Consider the following 25685-nt stretch of genomic DNA (forward strand, 5'->3'; position numbering starts at 1 on the left):
TTTCATACATGAAAAATTGTATGTTTGACCGCGCCGGAACGTAGAGATATTTTAAATGATTTTGATAAGGCCACCAAAATTTTGTTTGGTGCTTCATAATGTGATAGGATACTCTATCATCACAATTTTCTACCATAAAACTCACAAATAGCGTGAAACTGGGAGAAAAGGAGAAAAATGCAATGATATACAAAAAGAATTCTTTGTTTAGCGTCGTCTATCACACCAAAAGCTACTGAATAACCAATGAAACCACCAATGCTTTCTTGGTATATTGGAATAATTATAGACTAACTATCGACAGGTCTTCACTCTATGATGCTAACCAATGTTGTAATAAAATGTGAAACCAGCAAGTTGTGCTACAATCTGAATACTACATGGAATGTTTTACTATTATGACATGTATTTTATAACCATTAACATGAGAGCAGAAAATTTGGTTAATGGTATTTTCTTATACAGACATTTTTATGACATTTGATAACGAAGACAATAAATATCGCTACCCAAAAATCACTTATTAGTACTGAACTTCTCATTATGTAGTTATGTAGTTAGAAAACGTGCTTTCTGCGCTAAATACTCGGGTCTGATTCTCAGTAGAGGTTCGTGTAATTTAGATCCAAGATTAAGCTTTAGATTAGTGCCCCACTTAACCTAGTATTAAAAGGTACGTTAAAAAAGCTTTAAATTGACAACAATATTTGCCAATATGTTCGTTAAAATTGAACAACAATATTTGTCGATATACTTGTTCAAATTGAGCAATATTTCCTGATATATCTGTTCAAATTGAACAACAATATTTGCCGATATGTACGTTCAAATTGAAAAGTATCACCGATCAACATCTTGATGTTAAATATAATACATTCTCGCGAGGTATTTCTTTAGTATGGGAAAGATTTAAATTCTTAAATTTGAGAGTGTTTTGAAGGAAAACTTTGTTCCCAAAGGTAGAGTTTTAAAAACGTTTCAACCATCTCTAATGAATTTTGATAATATCTTACTTTTCTTAGAAATATATTCAGTTACGAAAATTATAACCGAATTACTGTAATTTGCAATTTATGTATAAAACTATGTAATACTAATATTACCAATGGAAATACTGAAGTATTATCTAATGATATTTTATCTGCACAAAGGCGATAGAATGTTCTTTAAAGAATTAAATGAAATATATATGTAGCTATGTGTACATAGGTTAACTTCCCTTGGACAGATATCAAAACAGGAATCCTTTACAACAAATGTGGATACTGTACTATATTTTATATTTTACGACTAGCAGGTATCAAAACTCGAAATAGCAATACGCTTAATACAATTTGTATTTATACTACACAGTATCTACTATTTCTAATACTATTTAATGTTTTAAGAAGAAACTGTTTTCTTTCACTCACCCTGCAGCACGAACAGTTAAGAACACTCACGATCTTAATCGAAATGAAATGTATGAACCAAAATTGAGTGAGTTAGTGTGAAAACTAAAATTACGCGTACACCACTGAACCACCAGATCAACAAAGGATATATTTTGTAAATACATCGGTTACAGTGAAAGATACAAGTAAAATTTCGGTGATAGAATGACAATTACGATGCCAAAATATTCATATTAAATCATGATATTGCATAATACAAGCAATAAATTAGCATGAAAGTAATAATGACTAATGTTTTCTTAGAATATTAATAATATAATCTATTATTAAAAGTTAATTTAATTAACAGTTAAATTATAATATTTTTACTATGTTTGTAATTTAGCAACGATGTACTAAAACAATTTTTGACAATGATTTGCCGTAATATTGTCGCAATATCTTTCTTTGTACCGGTACAATTATTATTGTTTCCTTTCAAGATTTTTGAAACCGATTACAAAGTGGTTATTTTCACAGAAGCTTTATGAAGGGAAGACATTAAGAAAGTGGTTTAATAATTATCTTTCTTTTCTATGATATGTTAGCAGCGTACTAAACAATGAACTTATAAATATATTTTTAAAAAAATATCTGTCTCCTATATGAAATATTAGAGTCATATACACACAGAGAGAGAAATTTCCATTCACTACCCTTAGCATTATCTACGCTTACAAGGAAAGAGGAAGCCTGCCTCTCATTACCTTCGTTGGACAAACGGTGCAACGGCTTGATAAAAGCAGAGAAAGAAGGAGAGTGAGAGAGCGAACCTGTAACGGGAGCCGGCGTGGACGAGAACCGGATCTCCGGTAAAGGAAAACCGGTGTGTCCTCACTGAACCATCTACTCGGCTGGGAGTCGGGGCATCGCATCCGGGCAACCAATCATACTGAAACGTTTTCCTGTTTTTCCTTTTTTCAAAGCTCTTTTTTATTTTTCTACTTGTCATTTCTCCTTCTTAGATTTATTTTCTACTTTAACTTATACTAGCGCAAATGGTTGTATGCATATGATTGGTACACGTACACCATTATTATCATTTTCCTATGGTAATAAGGCATAAAAATCATTTTCATAATTTGATTTGTCACAAACTATTTATCTGTGTAGTCTTACAAAACGTCAAAGGTTCATTGCCACAGAAAAACAAGCCTGCTTTGGAAGTTATCCTATACGCAGCCAATTAAGACACCATTGATGATACCAACTTTTGCAAAACACTTATTTTATATCATTTTCTTAGCATACTGAAAGACTTTTTTCCTCACAGTATCTATTGTAAAATTCCACATCGCAACTTTCCCCATTCACCCATTTTCTTCGTCACTTCTTTCACATCAAATTTCTTTTCTCAAAATTTACTTTTTTCGAAATCCCTTAACGAAGTTGAATACCTGCGCCATCTTTGTATTTAGCTCACTGATTTATATCGGAAATTATTTTGGTTTTCTTTGAAATGAAATTGAATTTTATTGGTATAATTTTAGTGATTTCTACTTCAAAAATGTGTAAATGTCCTTTACTTTTTGAAAATTAAATTTTAGAACATAATTTTAATACTTAGTAGTCAAATTCAATTAAAGTAATATCAAATTTATATTATATTCAGATTAATTTTGATAAAGAATTGAAAATTTAAATAGAATTCAAGAAGAAATCGACAAGATAATAGAGTTTATAGAATATAATAAAGAAATAATCTTACTTCCGTGTTATTAATCAGTTCAAAATCTTTTATCGTCGCGGAATCTGTCGACAAATTTGAAGCATAAAATGTATATAAAACGATATTCATGCCTGTTGTTCTGTATGGTTGTGAAATATAGTCGCTTTTTCTGAGGGAAGAACACAGACTGAACGTATTTGACAATAAAATCTTGAGACGAATAACCGGAACCAGGAGGGAGGAACGGAAAGAGGGAGTGGGGAAAACTTCAAAACGAGGAACTACATAATTTATACGGTTTACCAAACATTGTTAGGGTCATCAAATCTAGGAGGCTCAGGTAGGCAGGTTATGTAGCCAGGATCGACGAAAGTAGGAACGCTTTCAAAATCTTAACTGGAAGACCAATCGGAAAACGACCATTAGGAAGACCTAGGCGAAGATGGGAGAACAATATTAAGATGAATCTTGCAGAAATACGAATACAAAGTAAAACTGAATCTAGTTGTTTAAGGATAGAAGTCAATTGAGAGCTTTTGTGAACGCGGAATTGAACCTCCGGGTTCCATAGGCCATAGAGTTGGCTTACGAAGCATGAGTAGATGCCTAGGCTGATACTACAAATAGATGAAATGCGCATTTACTAAAACGATGGGTCCTACTGGCATTGGGTAGTCTATATATTCTTCGTGTTCTAAGGCCTAGGGGAGAGGAGGTTCTATAGGACATAGAGTTAGTTAGGGGTACTTAGTTAATCTTACTTTCAGTTTGAATTTGATTATAACTAGAATGTACGATTAAATACCTTTACAACAATAACAAACAATGATTTTTCCGGATGAAAGTGCAGTCTAAGTCTAAAATGATGCGCTAATTACATATGTATGTTGGCTATGAATAAAACATATATCACGGCAATGACTGTTGACTTTCAGCAGTCACTTTCTGGAGAAGAAAAAAAAGAAAAAATCATATCTTTATATCGCATAAAAAACAAAATCAAAAAGGGAAAAGAAATATGAATTACTTTTGTTCATTGTTTCTAGAATATTGGGATAGTTAAGCAAATTATTGTGTTCTTATATGCACGTATAGTAATGGAAACTGATATAAAAGGAAAGTGAATTGATCTATACGTATGGAACTTCAATGTCCTGCAATCTTGTGAAACGATACAAAAAAAAAAAAAAAAATTAAACGAGTATATTGCAGAAGCACATTAAAAGCTTCGTTTTCTTTGATTTCACTACATTTAGTTTATGCAGACTGGAAAATACAGAGAGAAATACATTGACATTTGTAGTCTCCGGCATTATTTTATATATACTATACTATGTTACCATGTTGTCAAAATTAGCCATTCATATTACATTGTCTGGGCCAAGATTACAAGTTAAAATAAGGCGTTGGTCAAAACTGTCTCGAAATCTCTCAAACTACAGTAGCATAGAATGATAGAACATAATAAGGTGCAAAGATAAATATTTATTTATTTATTTATTTATTTATTATATATTGAACACAACAGGTGTATACACATTGACAGTGTTCATAAGTATACATAAATGATTACCTTACATAATATTTATTCTACATAGTAAACTATGTAGTCAAAGTATTTTTATATGAACATCAAATATATCTATTCTAGGGCATTTAATTTGGTCACTATTATATATTGTGCACTTCTTCTAATAGGCGATATACCTAATGCATTAGTACGCTGGGATGGCTCATGAAATGTTTGTAGCCGCGAGCGCATTTTACTGTTCGGATCATGAAGGGATATGCCGGACAATAATATTGGCGAATTTATCTCATTATGTATAAGTTTATGCAAAAAACACAAAGGAAATTAACTCTTCTTGTTTCAAGAGAATACATCGAATAGCTTGGTAAGAGTTCAAGATATTTTTCATACCGAGGATAGAGCCCCGTGTCTTTATATATTAAATAGCGTACAAATTTTGATTGAATTGTTTCTAATTGGTGTGTATATTTTTAGGCACTAGAATTTCATATTATGGGCGCGTATTCCAGTTTGGTACGTACATATGCACCATATAGTATTTTAAGAACATTAAAATGTTCTTGAACTCACTTCCAAGTCTCATAACAAATCCGAGATTTCTACAAGCCTCATTTACAGTTCGATTTAGGTGAATATCAAACGAGAGAATTGATCTTATTAATCCGTCAGGATCAGTTATTTGGTCAACTCTTTGCAGTGGTATACCATTAATATGATACTGAAATTCCAAGTGATTTCTTTTTCATGTAAAAGATAGTACACTGCACTTCTTAATGTTTAGTGGTAACTATTTATGAATAAGATATTTAAAAAACATTAATATTCAAAAAAACAGTGGAAACACGTGACAAATTAATTTCCTTTCTTATACAATGTAGATTTAAGGCAATTTAGAGAAATGTTCTTCTTAAGGCAAACTTTTGCCGAATTATTTTCCAAAAACCAGTTAAAAAATGAAAAGAAAAGAATTAGAAAAATGGGGAGCCTACTAAAATCTGATATAAACCACACATTGGTAGACAGATGATAAATTAACAGTTTGACTCTGCAAACGGGCATTTGAAATTGAATTCCGCTGAATTTGAAATTGTACAAAAAAAAAAAAAAAAAAAAAAAAAAACAATCCGTTTCTAATAGGTTTCAGTTGCAAACGAATAGTTCAGAAGTTTATCGCGGTCCCCAATACATGCTAGAGACATCCCTTTTCAAGGCGAGACGATGGGACTGACTAACTTTTGGAAAGAAAATGGAATTTAAAGCGTTTTGATAAAAATGAAAGTTTTTTTTTCTTTAACAACGAGTGTTTCTAATGTTATTTAAAGAATAAGTAACCCTGGAAATAAAATACATATCGATTTTTTTTATTTATTAAGATAAATGTAACTAGTATACATAATTAAGGATGCAAGAATCAACAATGCGGAAGGAAACTGATATGATGATGGATGAAGTTGTAAAATAATAGTATATACGGTACAAAAAGATATAAAGAAGAATGCAAAACTTTTAAACAGCGAACAAATATAACCTCGATAGATTTTTTTTTAAATAGAAGTAAGTTTCATTGCTGTGTGTATCATATCATATACTCTTGTCATAAAGAACATAATATAATGTGCGTTAAATTAGACATGGAAACGATAGAATCTTAATTTAAAAAATAAGTAACCTATGAAAACCGCACTTTTAAAATTTCAACTTAAAAGAGCACATGTTTTGTTGAAAAATTTTTCGGTGCGCTGTTACTATCATCAGCTCAACGATATCGTATAAGCATAGAATGGTAACAAGAATCGTATGTATATCTATAGACACCAATCTCAAAGATAAAGCAAAACACCAATCAGATAATGTGACTGTTATCTGTATGAAATATTTCAGTTTAACGTCCCATGTATTCCTTTAAACTTAAGGGGGTCGGATGATTAAAGCAAGTGAATGATGACAACGAAATTGGTGGAATAAGAATGTGTGAGAGAAAACACACGGATACGTTGTTGCCCATCACAAACTTATTTGTCCGGGGATCAAACTGCGACCCGACGCACCAGAGGTAAACGCTTTAATACTGAACCACCCTGCTTCTCACTTGGTTACCCGTATTTGTCTTGGACATTCCAAAGATATTTGAAGGAGCTTCCCAAATGTAATATATTCACTAAGTGCGAACGTTGATTGTCTCTCATGTTAGATACTTGGACTGGTAAATTTACATATTTCGGAGTTACCTGTTTTCTCATTCTTTTCGATTCTTAACCTTGCGATTCATCTTACATATTTATATTGATACAATCTGTAAACATGATAGAATTTTCACTAAGAACTCCCTTGTTACCATCAGTACTTTTGTTCTACAAAAATTTATCTCGAATATAAGGCAAATAGGTGGTAGCAAAAATTAGGCACGTAGAAGGCAATAAATGAACCATGACTAATAGTAGCTCATGGCAACAAATGCTTCCTTCCCTGCCCTCAAGGGTTTGGTGTTATGTACAGTAGATACGAGGAAGGATTTCTTCTTAAACTAATAAATTCAACCCCTTTCTATGAACCGATTTCAATTACAAGGAATACAGATTAACTCTGAAGCTCCACAAGAAACATACACTTAAGAATAGTTATTTTGTTTTTAATGTAAGTTACACAGACATCGTAATTTTTTTGAAGCCATCTTTGACCGATCTCAACCCGAAACAACAGACCTTATTCTCTGATTCTTCAAAGAAAGCGTACGATGTATTTCACGAAGACGAATAATTTTAATGAATTTATTGTTAAGATAGGGTAAATTCTGACTAATTTCAACATCAAACAGTATGGACAAGTCTCCTGTATCAAAGAAAATACATGCTACACTTAGTGGAGTTATGAACTACTACAAGTTTTACGAAGTCCGTTAATTTTTAAGAAATTCACTGATGAGTACTTATTCAAGATAGGGTGAATTCATCCCCTCGCTACTCATTAATTACAAACCAAGCAACACAGACAATTCTCGTTCATTAAAGGAAACATACGCTAAGTTTGGTAAAACGTACATGTTTCGTGAAGGTGTTAATTTTTAAGGAATTTATGGATAAACATTTTCTTTTTGTTAAAATGCAATGAATTCATTCCCTCGCTACTGACTAATTTCAACACCAAACAATACAGACAATTCTCGTGTATCAAAGAAAATACATACTATGTTTGGTGAAATGTATAAATGTTCATCAATGGATAAATATTGTAGGTAAGATCGGGTAAATTTATTTCTTTCTTACTGAGTAATTTCAACTTCAAATAATACGGACAATTCTTGTGTACGAGAAAGCCCTTTCACAGGTTTTTATAGTTAGCATACACACATGTAGCGCAGGAGACTCAGAGTCGATTTCCATTAGGAGCTCATATGGTTCTGACTCCACGCTAAGCTGTAGATCCACGTGTCATATAGCCTCGTTGCTGAAAAACACGATAAACTTTATTTCCATCCAATTCAAGAAAAACACACGCTATGTTTGGTGAAACTCGAAAATGATTTAATGATTTTTTTCCTGAGAAAATAGTTTATTAAGATTGAGTAAGTCGCGCCATATTTTACTGATTTCAGCTTCAAGCAATGGGGACTATTAAGAAGTTTCGGGGGAATAAAACACAATATTTTTATCAAAATTGTGAACTTATCGTGAAAAAGTTTTGTAGTGACATTATATACATACGCCAACTTCTAGGTTGGGGATGAATTTACTCCTTTTTTTCAACACTTCTAGTTTCAATGGACTTCAAACCTAACTATTAGACCCATTTGGGAAGTATTAAAAGATTTCATGCCAAATTTTATTAAAATTCAATAAATTTTAGAAAAGTCATCTCGAAACAGATAAACAAACATACCCTGTCGAATGGTGTAAGCTTGTTTATGACCGCTTCAGTCAACTACACAAAGACAAAATAGAATATTTAGTACATCATCCATTCATAAAGCATACGGAAATGTCAGTAACGTCTCTATTCATTTCCGAAGATATATGAAACGGAAGCTACAGTTTGATGTGCAATCGGAACCACTGCTCGGGTTTGCATCTCAATTAAGAGTGCCCTCAACCGAAAGTTGACAGATCATTTTGTTGATTTCTTCAGCATTTATTGTCCATTATACAATGAGAAACTTGCAGTTTTTACTATAACGCTAATCTAGAAACTAAATGTACCTGCCCAATGGACACAATGATTAAAATAACAAACTGATTCCAGCGTTATTTTATGAAAATGAAGTTATACTGAACTTCACACATATGAATTTACAGAATGACTTGAAACTATTAAGATTAAAGTTTATGAGTGTTATGAACTAAGAACCCTATCATTGAAGGATAATGATTACTTGAAATTACATCATTTGACTTACAATACGACTTGCCCTTGGCCCAGTTCTCTAAGTGGCTGAGTAAATATGTTTATTTTTAAAGCCCAGAACATGTAAAGATGTCAATAACGAACCATTGGTAACTGGAAGTGATTCATTTAAAATTTTAAGATATTTCTCTAAGATCCGTCATTGCATCAAAAGAATATTCATTAACGTTACAGTATTGAATACATGTGTGAAATAAGGTAGTATCAATTTATGCGTTTTATTCCGTTCCCTAAATTCTAGTTTTCCATATACCATATTGAACCAAGAGGAAAATAAATGACCTTCCTCCCCTGCCTTTGTGTCACTTGTTTTAGGTACGTAGGGATGGAACACTCAAACAAGTATATTCAGGATGAACACTCAAAGAAGTCAGAGAACACTTATAGAAACAACTTTACCTATAACAACACTCAGGACAATGTATTAAGATAGCCATGATAATAAACATATCTTTACTGCATTTTACTTATATTACGTTGTGCAGTAAAATTGCAATGCCTAATTGTTTAATATATTTACGTATTCACTTATACGCATCTCAATGCATTGTTTCTTTGTTTTAAGTAGATTGACTGCGTTACTCAAATAAAAAAATTACACAGTAAAATGTATCTTTGATATATAAATAGCTTTGACTTCTACATGTTTAATTTCAGATCTTAAGATCGGAATACTACAAACAGAATTCATGCGAAATGATGATTAGCCACCGATGTTGGCAGACTTTTGTATCGGTTAATGTTCAAAATTGTTACCCTAGGTTATGTTACCATACGTTAAAGAACACGAGATAACTTAATAGCTATTAATATAACTTAATAGCTATTAATATCCTATATATCTTTGCCTTCTGAATACTCGATCTAATATGCGAATACATTTGCAATACGTAATTTAATATGTGCATATATTAGTGGCACTTCTAAACCACATTCATCTTTCTTCGCTTCGTTGGTTTCTATGTTAATAATGAAAATTTAACTTTTAGCCCTTAGTTTTTAAATTATGAGGAACGTTAACATATTTTTTCTTGTTTACAAGTTTAGAATCATTATCTTGTATTTCCCACTGAAAAGAATTTTTTAACGTGTCTCCCAAGATGTTTTCCATTCTCTCTCCTTCCTCCCAAAAAGACATAAAATGACAGAGACATGTATTCAAAATAGGAAACTTATATTAAAAGTACAAAATAAATAAAACATTTTGAAATATCAGTAATAACCGAAGTGTACGATACTAACGATATATACCTACGGACGCAATTTAGATTAAAACTAACTGATTAGCATGTGTATATTTGTACCCAAAATACAGTAATTTCTCGACTAGTAAAAACTATTTTCAAATATATAAAGACTCGAAAAAAAACTGGATATAGCTCACCTTGCCTCAAAATAAAATGGCAAATATATATAATATTCTTCTTCGACCAATTTCTCAATTCACACTTATACACAATATATATCATACCTTTGTCGAATCAATAAAAATTTAGAATTTAAATTCTTGATTGCTAAATACTAATGTAATGTACTTCTAAATATAACTTAATTTAATTAATTCATATTGAATATCTATCCTTATTTTCATATCTAAGTAATAGCACTATTATCATAACGTATTTTAGCAATGAAAGAATAATGTATCTAAATAGTATTATCGAAAGGTTAAATTTACATGTTCATATCTTAACGTAAAAGTATCGTTCGTTAAGTTTACATTCAAACAAATATAAATTAAAATTTAATTCCTTTCCATCACTACAGTTTTAATTCAAATAACTATTTTTATTTCAATTCGTTACTTGCGAATTTTTTCAATTGATTCTAGGGCACAATGTAAGTCCTTCAACGCGATGCAGGTTTTAAGACCAGTTCAAGTAGCTAGTAAATTTTTTTTCCTTTTTGATAAAAGTTGGAACCATGCCTGATGTGGTATTATTTTTATTTGTACCATAAAATGTCGGGATGCAGAGAATATAACAGGCAGAACAAAGGCGAAAATGAGTGGTCACAGTGGTCATTGGAATTACAAAAAAAAAAAAAAAAAAAAAAAAAGATTATACTTTATTCTGTTTTTCATTTGTGAACACGATAAAGAATATAGTACCTTTTTTCCCAGTGATAACAGAATAAATTATATTTTGAGATTTCTATGTTTTTTCTTTACGATATCCGTATTTCAGTTCCAGGATGCGTCATTTGAAATTTTATAACTGACCTTTCCTAAGTTACGTTAGATGAATGTTGGCATGTTACTGAAAAATTTTCCAACACCATATCCTACATTTTTCAATACTGTTAGATAAAAACGAACACTAAATACTAATATTTTGAAATAAGGATGCATGCTGATATATCCGAATATCCTTATTTATTTTATCTAAAAAAATAATCGGAATTTTACTTCGAGTATAGTATACAAACTGCTCAATCTCGAAGTTACTTGTTCATGCCTGCTCAGATACAGCTTTCAATTTAACGTCCCACGTTATTCCCTTTACGCTAAGGAATATGATGATAAAAGCATCGAATGATGACGGAATAATTGATGGAATGAGAATGTGGGAGGAAACGGGAATATCCTGAGAAAACCCACTGACACGATGTTGTCCACCACCAAACTTACTTGGGCGCGGACTGAACCAGGGACCCCCTCAGATATACCTCTAAAAGTGTTTTATGCTGAAAATAATAAGCACCATATTATACCAAAAGTAGAACCGAAGCATTCAGGTGAGAATATGAAAGAAAACTCTGCTCTGCTGGTTAGGGTTGCTGTCTGCAGGATTCGAACTAGGAACCTTCTGACTCGAAGCAACAACTATTTGCTTGTAGGAGCCATTCGCAACAGCCGACCCCTGGGCCAGTCAAGGCTCACTGAACCTTTTCATTAGGCCCACTTGATCCCTAATTGAAAATATCATCTTACATAATCTTAAACTGAATTGAAAATAATTCCTGGATAACTGATGTCCACCTTGGAAATTATCATCCACGTTTGAACACCCAGTGTACCGCACAACATTGAGAGACTAGTTCAGAACACGAAGAATGAAACTTCCCACTGAAAGGATAAATAAATAGATTTTTCTGTCTTTCTTTAGCAAATAAATATTTAGTTACCGTTATAACAGTTTCTGTATTCCTGTCATGTTACTGTAGGATGAACGAGTTTTTCCTTTAAATATGGCCATTCGATTATTATGAAAATATTACACATTGTCTCATACGGTCCTTAACGCCAGTAAGTCCTCTGTGATTAGCCCACCCCTTGTTCCAAGTTGAAAAAACGTATATCTAAATTTTAAGTGTTTTCCGATGCATCATTGACAATTACGGTTGATTTTCTGATATTATATCATAAAATTTACTTTTACTTATTACAAATTATAGAGCTAGTTTCGTTCTAAATTTCTATGCAATTACTTTTGATTTACCAATTAAAATTGAAAAAAAAAATCCCAAGAACTAGGAAATTTCGAAGTTTCATAGGTACATATTTGGAAACGAATAATAACGCCAATTAAGTTTTTTTTTTTTAATAATGTGTTAACATGGTTAAGATGAGATTATTAAGAGCTCATTGGCAAAATCAAATGGCATTAAGGTACTTATTGAACCAAGTCTAAATACTGCGCACATGCACATAAAAGAACACAATTTTCGTTTTCGTTCAAAATTTAATGTTTGACCTATAAAACTTATGATGAAATCCGGAACAGGAAAAAGACAAACTTACATTAATTTTACATTTCTTGTTTTCTCACACTTTCTTTTACACGATCTAAATATTTTTTAAAAGGAAAATGTTCATGATACTTCAAAATATTTCCTTCGCATATAATCGCGACCAGCAGAAGAATTGGTTAGTACAGTACAACTTTTTGAAGATGAAAATGTTAACTGTTTCATTGGTGCAGACCGCAGATGAAAAATAATTATAAGTTAAAATACAGCTAGCATCAATACCAAGGCTTCCTTCCTTGATTATTTGGAGTTTAGAATTCCTTTTTAGACCTAAGGCCGCAGACCAAGTTGAAGATGGTATCCGAATCACCGTAATATGTTCAAATATTAAGGCTTTGACACCAGGAATCGAATCCAGGGTGTCATGCACGCGTACTAGTCACTCTACTAACACGGAGGGCTGGTCTTCTTCAAGCTTCTTCAAGACGCACCACCACCAAAAGATATATATTTACATTTATTATCGTATAATTAAGAATTGACAATTATAAACGAATGAAGACAGCTCACATGAAAATATACAATCCAGTATATTCAGTAGTTTTGGCCGGTGCATGATGCATCATGTCGAAGCAACCACTCGGAGAAACAGAAATAGCTAATGAAGCGGGAGAAACATGTAACGAAATGTTGACGGTACAGAAGTGTGGCGTTCTTTTAAAACCACCAACTCCACTATCGTTGTTTTAGTTTGCTTTTAATCACTGAACTCATTAGCATTTTATTTTCTCCCTTCCTCCGTCTGTTTTAATTTACTAAGAATGGGACAAGCAAGTTATATTATCTAAAACATAGTTATTAGATGTATATCGTAAAGTAAAAACAGCATACATTATAACTTCTACCAGAAACTAGAATTAACAGTTCAACTTAAAATTTACTACAATAATTGTCAACAAAATTACAACAAATTACTGGCAATATGCTGATATTACGTCATCAAGTGTTAATACGAAAATTGCAATTGATATTAAAAATAAATTCTTATTAACTGTTGGTCTAATAATCATTTTAATATTTATTATTATTATTATTATTATTATTATTATTATTATTATTATTATTATTATTATTATTATTATTATTATTATTATCTTAATTTTAACCGCGTTTCACATGTTATGGAGCTGAATTTTATTGTTTGTTTAACGACATCATAGCAGAATATTCCAATTTTACGAAAAATATTAGTACTGTACTTCATTTGGTTTCTATTATTTTAAAACAAAATACTACCTAGGTATATCCTAATATTCATGATTTAAGAGAGTTCTTTGTTGTAGCTTATTAACACCTATAAGACATTGTAATATACAACATTTTTTTTTAAATTACTAAAATAAAATAAAAAATTTCATAAAATAATTGGTCTTCATAATAATGTCTGTAAGCTAAGTATAATATCAAGTATCTTGTAAGTAACGAAAGTTAAATTGCAAACGTTAATATTATATTTTATTATTATAATTATCATTAATTTTTCTGTTCGCTTTTACAGTTTGTTTAAATATTAAACTTACGAAACTTTCATTACGTCCTCTCTAAGTCAAAGTAAATTAATAGAGTTAAGTTGATTTTGAGTTTAACGTCACGTTCAGCAGCGAGGCTATGTGAGACGTAGACCTACTGATTAACGTGAAATCCGAACCACATGAGCTCCCGCCGGGAATCGAACCCGGGCCTCCCACGCCAGTAAATTAATAGAATAAATATTAAGACAACGTAGTATTCTTCGCTCTTCATTGAAATTTGCAGAAGCATATTTTTTTTAAATGTTGAAAAAGTATATATTACTAATAGTAATTTCTGTCATAATAAAATATTAAGATTTTACAACATATTTTTCTTCTTACAAGATACTGTCCAAATATGATAATATGTTGGTCATTTAATTTATTCAGTGCGTGCAAGAATGTGTAATGCGTATCAGCATGAAGTTATTATTATTATCGTCGCATCCAATAAACTAATACTGGCATATTTAGTATCCTTGCAAAGAATCTGATTGTTAACTCTGTGACAAGTCAGCGTTTCTTATAGTTAATGTGGGAAAATACCCGTGAATATGTGTTTAAGAAAGTCTCAAATACTCTATTCATATATAGCGGTATTCCTAATGCTAATTCTAATCCATTCTTTTTACTTCATCTCTATAATTTTGAATTTTTCATATACCGATACATTTTTCAACCAGAAGGGAAAAGTAGCGATCCTGCTGTACTCGCTTACTGTTGCCGCCTAGCTGCATTAGACAAGAAGGTTAAAACACACAATCGGTTTTAACTCTCGGGCTAAACAACATAAGAATTTTTTGGAAGTAATTAAATGATTTTTAAAACCTAAATTTTCGTCAGCACTTAATATCTAGTTAACTTTTAAGAACCTTGTTGTACCCTCAAACCAAACACTATGTCCCTTCTGAACCTTAAATTTTCAATAGCAAAGAGCAAGTCATGTGTGATATATTTCAAATCTTTAGATGGCACAGAAAACATGTCATTCTTTACTACCAAACTCTATGAGTTTACGAGTATGAACTATTCAAAACTTCTAGATTAAGATATGTTCATATCGTCTGGATTATATCTGAAGTACCAAACTTATTAGACAATGTAATTTAAACCATCGAACGTATACCGGAATCTATAATTGAGAATATACTTTCAAATAATAATTACAGTTCGATTTAATATCTGGTAATCATGAAAAAAATAGTTGCCGTCAACTTACCGTACATTCTAAAGATTTTCTAAGGAAATACAGTCAGTTATGCACTTCAGGGAACTTCTAGTGTTTCATTCGTTTTTCTTTATTTTACATTAAATTTCGTTATTATGATTTTAAAAAATTATAAATGATTTCGTATCGAAGGATTAGTTAAAGTTAGTAACTTAACTCCAATGACCGAAACACTTTTCCGAAAATAAGTTGAATGCATTGAAAATAAGACAAAAGCATAAATAAAAACACTAATAAAAGGTCAATTTAATTTTTATCTATTAAGTTTCGTGATAATTTAACTTCATACATAAAGTAATGCCTATGAAACTTTCGTCCCTGTATTAAACTAACTTCTATGAAATATAATTTTAAAAATAATTGTTTAGTAAAATGTTTCGGAATTTTCGCTTCCAATAATTCACCGTAAATTCTCATTACTTACCGAATTTTACTACACTGTAAAAAAGAAAAAAGACATCATTTTAAACGCTTTTAGAATAGTTTTTGAGGATAAAATTGATAAAATAGTGTTTAAAAAGTTCTTCGCGTGTCCAGAAAAAGTTAATACTTAAAAACTGTGTCTAGTGTGACATATTTAAATACTTCTTGTCGGAAAACACTTCGAAAACAAAATTATGTCACAATCTGTAAACATATTTGGGACATATTTGAAAAAAAAAAAAACATTACCTAAAAAGGGGTGAATATGTGTCATCCGAAGGTGGTTCAAAGAGACTCGGTAATGTGTGAAGTGTCCTAACAGAATCTAAAAGTCGTTTCCAAATATCTTGTAGTGTAGCTGAACCGAAAGTAATTGCTTAGAAATGTATTGTACAAGCTTCCGGTAAATAAATATAGTACAAACTTTTGCAGTAGAACTAAGTGAACAGTTAGCCGATTTTGTTATTTTAAAGTTGTTAAATTACATTTAGACCCTATGTGTTTTATTGTTATTAAAATTATCAATGATTTTTTCCATTTGTTTATATTATTATCCGTATTTTAATATCAAGCGTATTCATGTAAATGAAATTGTTTTTGTTAGGTATTGCCATACAGTAACAACGACGGGAATTGCATTGTTTTGTCTTACACACTAATACCGAAACAATACTTTATCGCATCAAAATGTAAATTAGGACATACTCTTTACACTATATTCTAATATTTAAATGATTTAAACAATTTTCTAGATTCTAGATTTTTAACAATTTTAGATTTTAAACAATTTCTATTACTTTGTGTAATATCTTTATATAAAATGAAACTTTATTACTTCAAATGATCTACTTTCTAGGTTACTTCATAAATGTGTTTTAAAAAACACTATTAGCGTATTTTAATCTCTCTAAATCATAAATGTTAGTTTGGATATAACGCATTGTTTGTTTAAATTTCCAATTGACAACACAATCTTTATTCCTGGATAAAAATTTATTATTTTAATTTCTAAGTATGTTTATATGTTTATAAATTTCTAAATTAAAATACTAATTTTCTCTAGACACTATACTGCTAATTGCTGTATACTTTCTACAATTCTACTAATTTCCTCCTACTTTTTCTTTCTCTAGATCAAATTTCATTATATATTCTGATCTCTAAATGCTATGGATATCTTTGGAATTAAAAAGTATTAGTTATTCTCTCTCATATATTTTACTGAAACATTTAATAATTCAAAACACATATGACTATCTATACCAATATCTAGAGGAAAGATAAGTATTTTAGGAATGATCAAAAATGCATCAAAAGATTGCAATAATTATTTTTTGTATCAGGGACCACAACATTTTTGAACGGTTCCTTGATCGAGTTTTTGTATCTCCTACGGAATAAGCGCATCATGTTGAGTTAAGTGATAGTTTGGGTTTGGCGACACTATATGTAGTTCTCCAGATATAAGGCGTACAAAAATTTTTTTTATTGAAAAATATTTGATCTTTGATCAGAGGCCACAAAATTTTTGAACAGCCCCTAAATAGAGTTTTCGTATTTTCTGCAGAATAAGCATATCGTACTGAGTTAAGTGATAGTTTTGGTTTGGCTATATTGTACGTAGTTTTTCAGATATAAGGTGTACAAGAAAATGTTTGATTGCCCTATATTGGATCTTTTGATTCACTAAAAGGAAAACCATGTTAGTATAAACAAATGTATTGGGAGAAGAAATACAAAGATTTAAACAGTTAGAGATGAAAATGTAGTCTTTGTCTCTTCGACAAGAAATGTTTGACATATAGTATTCTAATCACTGAGTAACAAGATCATCATATTGGAACTGTATGCCAAATTTAAACAGTTTAAACATGAAATTGAAATATATATGTTCATTTGACAAAGGAAATCTAATTAAAGTATTTTAATCATAGGAAAGCAAGATCAAAAAAGTGGAACGTTTGTTCTTGCTCTTTTGACAAAGAAAATGTATGATATATATAGTATTCTAACTATCCAGAAAGCATATATATCATATTAGAATGAATACTATAATCTACATAGATCATAATATCGTTGTTCTTTTAACAAAGAAAACGGATGTCATACTGTTTTCTAATCACTAGACAGCAAAATCAAATTTATTTATTTAAATTAACTATAAGAAATAATTATAACTGTTACATGAAATTGTTATATTTGTAATCAAAAACTGATGCTGTGACACAGTTTCCTGTTACGTTGAAGAGAAGCGAATAGTTCTATCTCTCGCTTCCGATTTAAAAAAATAAAAGACTATCATTGATCTTGTGTGTATAGAATCACCAATGCTCTCTATTTCCCCCCTCGTAGTCCAGTGTAGTGAAGGTTTAGATCCCAACCCATCCGAGATACACTTGCTCGCTGGGTTATCATTAAAAGTGCGGGTGTCTTCTGTTTTTACTCTAAGAGCGCAAAAGGCATCCTTACCAAGATTCTCCCCTACTAACCGTAGTAGTAACCCACCCACCCACTAGCCGCCCCACCCCTTCATTCGGGACTCCCTCTTGTGCTTTCCCGAATACCCTCGTCAGATCGGCCCATTTATAACGAGGGGTGGGTAGGGTAGCAGGTTTTTCCCGCTCTTGAACGCTACGGAGTTTGTGTGTGTGATAACGGTTCATAAGGCCTAAAATCGCACGGCAGGCTCAGCACAACGTGGGAGAGCTGTTACATAGACCAGACGAAGAGAAAACCGAAATTAAAGGAGAGAGAAGCTTCCAAGGGACAAAAGATGCGTTTCGGGAAATGAAGCTGTGTCTGTGACATGGCACACACACTCACACACATACACACCCTCATATTATGTGTGCATGTATGTGTTCGTAGCAAGAAGAGTATGGAAGCATGAATGTGTGCTGAGTGCGATGGCGTGGTTTTGACATAGGGTGACAAAACGGCAGCGTGAAACTGTCACGCGCCACTCTGACGCAAAGCATGTTGGGAGTTTTTCACAAACACACAGACACTGACACACACATACACATATAAGATCACCATCACATACAAACACACACACATATAACCTCACCCACACATGTACAAAATCTTGCCGTCCGCCTTCCCAGACCATGTGGGTGTACTGTCAGCCCCGCGATTAGTGTGCAGTGCAGATGCCGGCTGGCTGTTCCATTTCATTTAAAAATACTTTTTCGTTGAAAATATGACAAGAATCCACCAATATACATATATTTTTTAAAAAAGAAATCTAGCGACAAGATTTATATGCAATAAATGAGATGTATACGGAAAAAGTTATAAACTTTGGTAATGATTTACAAACTCTTTCAAGAGATGATGTAATATCTAACAATGTCAATAATGACGTGCGCGGCAATAACCAAACATTTCCTCCCTAAAATGCTGATTAGAACTGAATTTAACCAAAATAAGACAAAGCAGAGATAATAGAAATGTAAAGCATTTGGAAATAAGATAGCAGGATATCCAATAGCTTTTTCCAGTCCGGAGAGCGTAAAATTGTTATAAAAAGACTTAAAAATCATTAAATATCTTAAGGCAAGATCAAAGAGTAAGTGTTAAGAAATTAATGATACTTTATAGGTACTATTGCAGCATGGGTACCGGATTTTTTTTATGTATATTACGTCGGTACGCTCCAGTGACAACTCTCCATTAAGATATCAGCTTTAATATCGTGGCTCATCGCAATGTCAAGGTCAGAAGTATGAGCTTACATGCGTAGCGACGATTGCAATAGAGAAGAAAACACTAATCTTAAAGTATATACGTGTGTGTCAGTAGCGTAGCCAGGATGTGTGTTTGGGGGGGGGGGCAAGTGCTGTTATAGGTACATATAGAAAAATTACAAACAAAAAAATATATAAACATAAAAATATATAAAAAATTACAAACATCAAAGTACTAAAGTACATTGTCGGACCTCTTTGGGGGGGGCCCGGCCCCTCCGGGCCCCCCCCTTCCCTACGCCACTGGTGTGTGTAAAAGTACATATACCTATGTGCTAATAGTGATTTACCTTGGGTGACGAAAACACTGAAATCTTGAAAATGTCCTCCGCAGAATTACTGCCTCCTCACCTGCCGATCCAATGTTACACCACAACCACTATTCCATGCGGTACAATACCTCTATCGTTCACCGTCGCCTTGTGTTTACTAATTGAAAACAGCATCGATTTAGTGTTGCCACACGAAAGAGAAACTTGGGGAAGGCTAGAAAAAAAAAATTCGAGAAATCGGTGTGCAAAAAAAAATTGACGTCACTGCAAATAGTTGTAGATGGGTTGATTCTTGTTCCCTGCTGTCGTATTAGAAGCCGTTCAACTTCTTGATTTTGTTTTAAAACGTTAATTTCTATTAAAATCTTCTGACGATTATTTTTTTAATTCTTAATAATAATAATAGATAGATATATAAATTATGGACCTTATTTTTCTTTTTATCTTGGTCGAAAAACGCTGAAGAAATATGATATTTTTTTACCACTTCAACTAAAAACCGGTCTTCAAAAACACACACCGAATCCAATTCTTACTATACCAGCTCCCGGATGTTTTGGTCTTTTTCTTTAAAAAAAGGTTTCGGGAAAAAACCCACGAGTTTAGTATTAGTTCAAGCACAACAGCAAACTCGCACCTAGACTCACTGAGACATTCCTCCGGACTAACTCCATGCTAAGACAGGTTCTTCGTCACACCGTGCAGATGTCGGTAGTGTTCCGCGCACACGCTGCTTTTACTCTATCGCAAAAGTGATGGCTGGTTAGAATAAGAGGCGGGAGCGGGGAGGGGGGACAGAAAGAGACTGACCCGTTCGTTTCTCGTATGATATGAAGGTGCATATATATATATATATATATATATATATATATATATATATATACGAGTGTGTATGTATGTGTGTGTATTGGGATATGTGTATTTGTGGACCCCCTCTTTTGCTTGAAGGGGGTAACCGTGAAAGTGGTGCGCAGGGGGTTGAAAGCAATGCAGAGTTAGACTAGGACGGGTTGAAGTGGGGTGCGGGGGGAGAATGTGGGGGGTTTTTGCGCATGTAAACTACTCTTCATAGGCTTGCGTACTGCAGCGATCACTGATGTGGTTCACATTAAGTACAAAAGTACGGAATCGTTTTTAGATTTGGTCAGTGTTGAGAAGCACATGGTAAAGAACACATAAGAAACCAAGAAAACAATGCCATTCCCCGCTTTTGCTTCTTTGTACAGTTACACTTATCAAACTTATTTTCTCATTTTGTACTAATAAAAATAATACTATATACGTATCAGTCTTTCCTATTTCTTTATTTATCTAACAAAGAGTAATATCACGAAAGGTAGGAGTTTGCAAACTGGGGGTCGCGCCCTCGGAACTGTCCGAAAACCGCGACTAATTGATTATAGATTTTTAGTCATCAAATCGAGAGGAGTTAGTGACGTTCATACCCCAATGATGGTTTCTGTGGGACAATGGAGTCAATCTATTAACATCTCCAGAAGTAACGATGACTTTTATGGTGCTGTGCATGTTCCATTTTCTACTTTTGGAACAACGGTGAATATTTGTAGAATTCTCGTTCCCTAAGCAACGAAATTTACACAGGGCATATTTCCGATTGTGCCCAAGTTAAGCAACCAGTATTTTTGCAGTATCAGTTTCATCACATTTTATTTAATGTCCACCGAGAAGAGCTGCCCATAAGTGGAGGCAAGCCCGACAAATATCGAAGAACATTTGGGAGTTCGTGAAAAATATATCTTCATTTTCTTCATTTTTTCCCATCTTTTTAAAGCTAAAATTCCCGCCAAATTGAGCATGCTGCTATGGGGTCATACGTGGACTAAGTTTGCCAGTAATGCTTTTCCACAAAAGCTGTTCAAGTCTATAAAAATAATGGGAAATAAATCTAAGAATCAAAGAGATATTTCAACTCTATAATTATTAACATCAATTGTATAACTATCTATCCTTGATTGTATGACTGAGCAATTAGTATCGCCAACTTCAACGATAGAGGTAAGTAGCTGGATCTAACATTTTCTTTATTTTTCGCCTTTCTTTTACTTTTTTCGCCATGTTCGTTAGCAACGAAAAAAATGAAATCAAATGGATTATTTTATTTAACTTCCACGATTATGCTCATTAGGCTAAGGGAGGCGATGGTTAAGGCAAGTGAATAATGATGGAATGAGAATCTGAGAGGAAACGGGAGAGCCCGAAAAAACCCATAGGCTTGTCTACCACAAACTTACCTGGCAGGTGATCGATCCAGGGACCCCACGTACCAGAAGTAAGTTCTCTACAATTGAGCCGCCGTGCCCCTGTCACCAACGAAACAACCATGTTGTGGGAAAGAGATGTCGTGGGTAAGTTTGGGGGACTCTTACAGACAATTTATCTGGGAGCTCATACAACCTATAGACGACACTGCTTCGGAAGATAATCTTCGGAAATCACCGTTGCCAGGCCCGTATCCAGGGGGGTCTAGCGGGCCGGGCACCACCTAAATGTTTGCTGCTCCCCCTAAAACTTTCACGGTGGGCTTGCAAATGAACTATAATATGGTTGGATCGTTGCCCCCCTAACTTCAGCCGCACCCCCTAGATTTTTGGGCTGGCTACCAGCCTGACCATTGCTATGGACATTTTTATAGTATGCAACATACCTATAACCGAGTCCAGTATTTTCATGAAAAGACAGTCAAAAATACACACTGTAGTGTTGGTTACTTAATACATAGTATGCACTAAAATGACCTAATGTCCCCCATTATTATGATCACGCGAGTAGGTCTTAGAAGATCGTAATGGTAGCATTCGGGCAGTGATGGCTCAGTGATTGAGCATTCACCTCTGATGCGTGAGGTCTCTGGTTCGATCTTAGCTCGCGAAGAATGGACTTTGTGGTGGAAAATACCACGCGAAGTAGTTTTCCCGTTCCTTCCTAGTTTCTTCATTCCATTACTCCCATTCATTCTCAACATCACCGCCTCCTTTAGCCTCCACGCTAAACGTTGGATGTAAAACTGAAAGAATTTATTTAATGTCAGTATATACATGAGTCTGTAACTTCACACAAGAACTCTTCAACAAAGCGAATATTTGAATTTCGTTTTTTTTTTCCTTTTGTAATAGATAACTACAGCAATTCATCTCAGCTGAGTTTTCTTAATTGAGCTAATCCGTTAATGAGTTGAGTTGATTTTGAGTATAACGTCAGGTTCAGCAGCGAGGCTATATGAGACGCGGACCTACTGATTAACGTGGAATCCGAACCAATGAGCTCCCGCCGGGAATCGAACTCGGGTCTCCCACGCCACTCCGTTAATGTCTTCAACGTAACAGTGACTTACATTCTCCGTTACTCCACACGAAAACTCTTAAACGAAAGCTAGTTTTTGAATACCGTTTCTTGCAATAGATAACTAGAGTAATTATCTCTGTAAAGTTTCCTTAATTGAGCCAATCCGTTAATTTTTTTCAAGGTAACGGTGGATTACATCCTCCGTTACTCCAGAGAAAACTTAAACGAAAGCTAGTTTTTGAATACTGTTTCTTGCAATAGGTAACTAGAGTAATTATCTATGTAGATTTTCCTTAATTGAGCCAATCCATTAAAGTTTTTTCAAGGTAACGGTGGATTACATTCTCCGTTACTCCAGAGAAAACTTAAACGAAAGCTAGGTTTTGAATACTGTTTCCTGCAATAGGTAACTAGAGTTTCCTTAATTAAGCCAATCCGTTATTTTTTTTCAAGGTAACGGTGGATTACATCCTCCGTTACTCCAGAGAAAACTTCAACGAAAGCTAGTTTTTGAATACTGTTTCCTGCAATAGATAACTAGAGTAATTATATCTGTAAAGTTTCCTTAATTGAGCCAATCCGTTAATTTTTTTTCAAGGTAACGGTGGATTACATCCTCCGTTACTCCAGAGAAAACTTAAACGAAAGCTAGTTTTTGAATACTGTTTCTTGCAATAGAAAGCTAGAGCAATTATCTCTTCCGAGTTCGTTACTGGAGTCAATCTATTAACATCTCCAGAAGTAACGATGACTTTTATGGTGCTGTGCATGTTCCATTTTCTACTTTTGGAACAACGGTGAATATTTGTAGAATTCTCGTGCCGTTAATTGGTAGTGAACTTCCTAAAGCAGTGTACATCTACTAGATGAAATTGAAACTTCATATGATCCTCTTTACTATCTTTAGCAGAGTTTACTTTACTTTTTAAAGAAGACTTAAATTCTGTAAACATGCATCATATCTTTCTCTAAGCCGTTTTCCTACTGACTGAGTGGCACAGACAGTTTCCCATGAACCGACAGATGACGCACTAACATGGCAGTCAACAAAGAATTCAATCGCAATTTTCGACTACTTATAATCAACGAAGATCAAAAGGAAGTGTTTTACGAAATCAGCTAGCAGAAAAGTATACTATGGTGTAATAAAAAAATCAGTAAAAATATCCATTGTAGTTTTATGTACTCTTCCCACTTTTTCCTTCCATCGTATATCCGGTCACGTTCGTCGGAATAATATTTTTCTTTAAACAATATTCTAACCTGTTTCTTTCCTTCTATTAATTATCCAGAATAGGGTTTCTTAACCAGGGATCACAAAAAAGATGACGAGATTAACGTAATTAGGATTTAGCAGCGAAAAAATATGTTTGATATTAATTTGAATGTCTTATTTCATAGACAATTTTATTTCCATATTTGTCAGAAACAGCAAATATGTATATATTGTAATGTTCCACGTGGTGTTGTATACAAACGACTTCACGCTTATGTTTACAAACATCACCTCATAGATTTGCAAGAGGGTACTGCACACCAGATGGACTCACTATCACCTACAGACGACGGACTTCTGGCACCTCCCACGAAGCAGACGACAACTACGGAGCAGCAGCGCCACCGCCGTCCAAGGATCCCTATAAATATTATGGACGACAGCAGACCTGTTCCAGTTTTCTGGTGTCCCTCCTACTGTTTGCAACGGAACATTAGGAGTAACCTAACCCCAGGTCTCTAGTCTGCTCCGGAACTCTTGGTCTATCCTTTCTCTCGGCTTAGCCTGCTGCGGGACTCTGTTTGGGAATCCTAACCTCAGCTGCTTAGCCTGCTACGGGGCTCTGTTGGCCACTTAACCAACCCTCTGCTTGCCACGGAACATTTCGAACCCTAACACCACTCTGCTTAACCTGCTACGAGGCTCTGTGGAGATCCTGTCTGCGACCTTACGGTCAAAGACTACCTATATCTAACCTTGCAAACTTAGAGAAATTGTAAAATACTGTTTATAATGGAAATTTTATAATAAAAGCCGGTAGTGGGAGTCGATTCCGGACGCTGCTCTTTTTATTAACGCTCTACCTACGACCTATATGAGACAGTGTTTTACAATATATATATATATATATATATATATATATATATATATATATATATATATATATATATATATAGATAGATATAGATATAGATATAGATATAGATATATAGATATATAGATATATATATATATATAAAACAAAATTTTAAACCTGGTTTTAGGGAAAATTCTGAGAGATGCTAGTTTATAACTCGGTGCCCTGATCTCACCGCGTTAAGAATAGGGTTAAAATTTGTCTGTGCGTGGCCATGCCGCTATCGTACTAACCGAGCAAAATATTTTGTTCACTTGCTCAAAGCAGTAGCCTGTATTACGGTCTT

At 33.4% G+C, this 25685-nt stretch overlaps 1 protein-coding gene across 2 annotated transcripts in view; it reads right to left on the reverse strand.

Moving 5' to 3' along the window:
- Positions 1–25685, reverse strand: part of LOC145678745 (uncharacterized) — a 1017255-nt gene that overhangs the window by 968493 nt on the left and 23077 nt on the right. Inside the window, exon 1 of one of the 2 annotated variants that reach the window (XR_014130429.1) lies at positions 19983–20782. The exons of the other annotated variant lie outside the window; for it this stretch is intronic. The gene's annotated coding sequence lies outside the window, so the exon portion shown is untranslated. Of the gene's footprint in view, positions 1–19982; positions 20783–25685 lie in introns of those variants that run through there. 2 annotated transcript variants of the gene reach the window in all.

Source organism: Thermobia domestica, chromosome 2, assembly GCF_964235325.1.
Source record: "Thermobia domestica chromosome 2, izTheDome1.hap1.1, whole genome shotgun sequence".
Classification (NCBI taxonomy): domain Eukaryota; kingdom Metazoa; phylum Arthropoda; class Insecta; order Zygentoma; family Lepismatidae; genus Thermobia; species Thermobia domestica.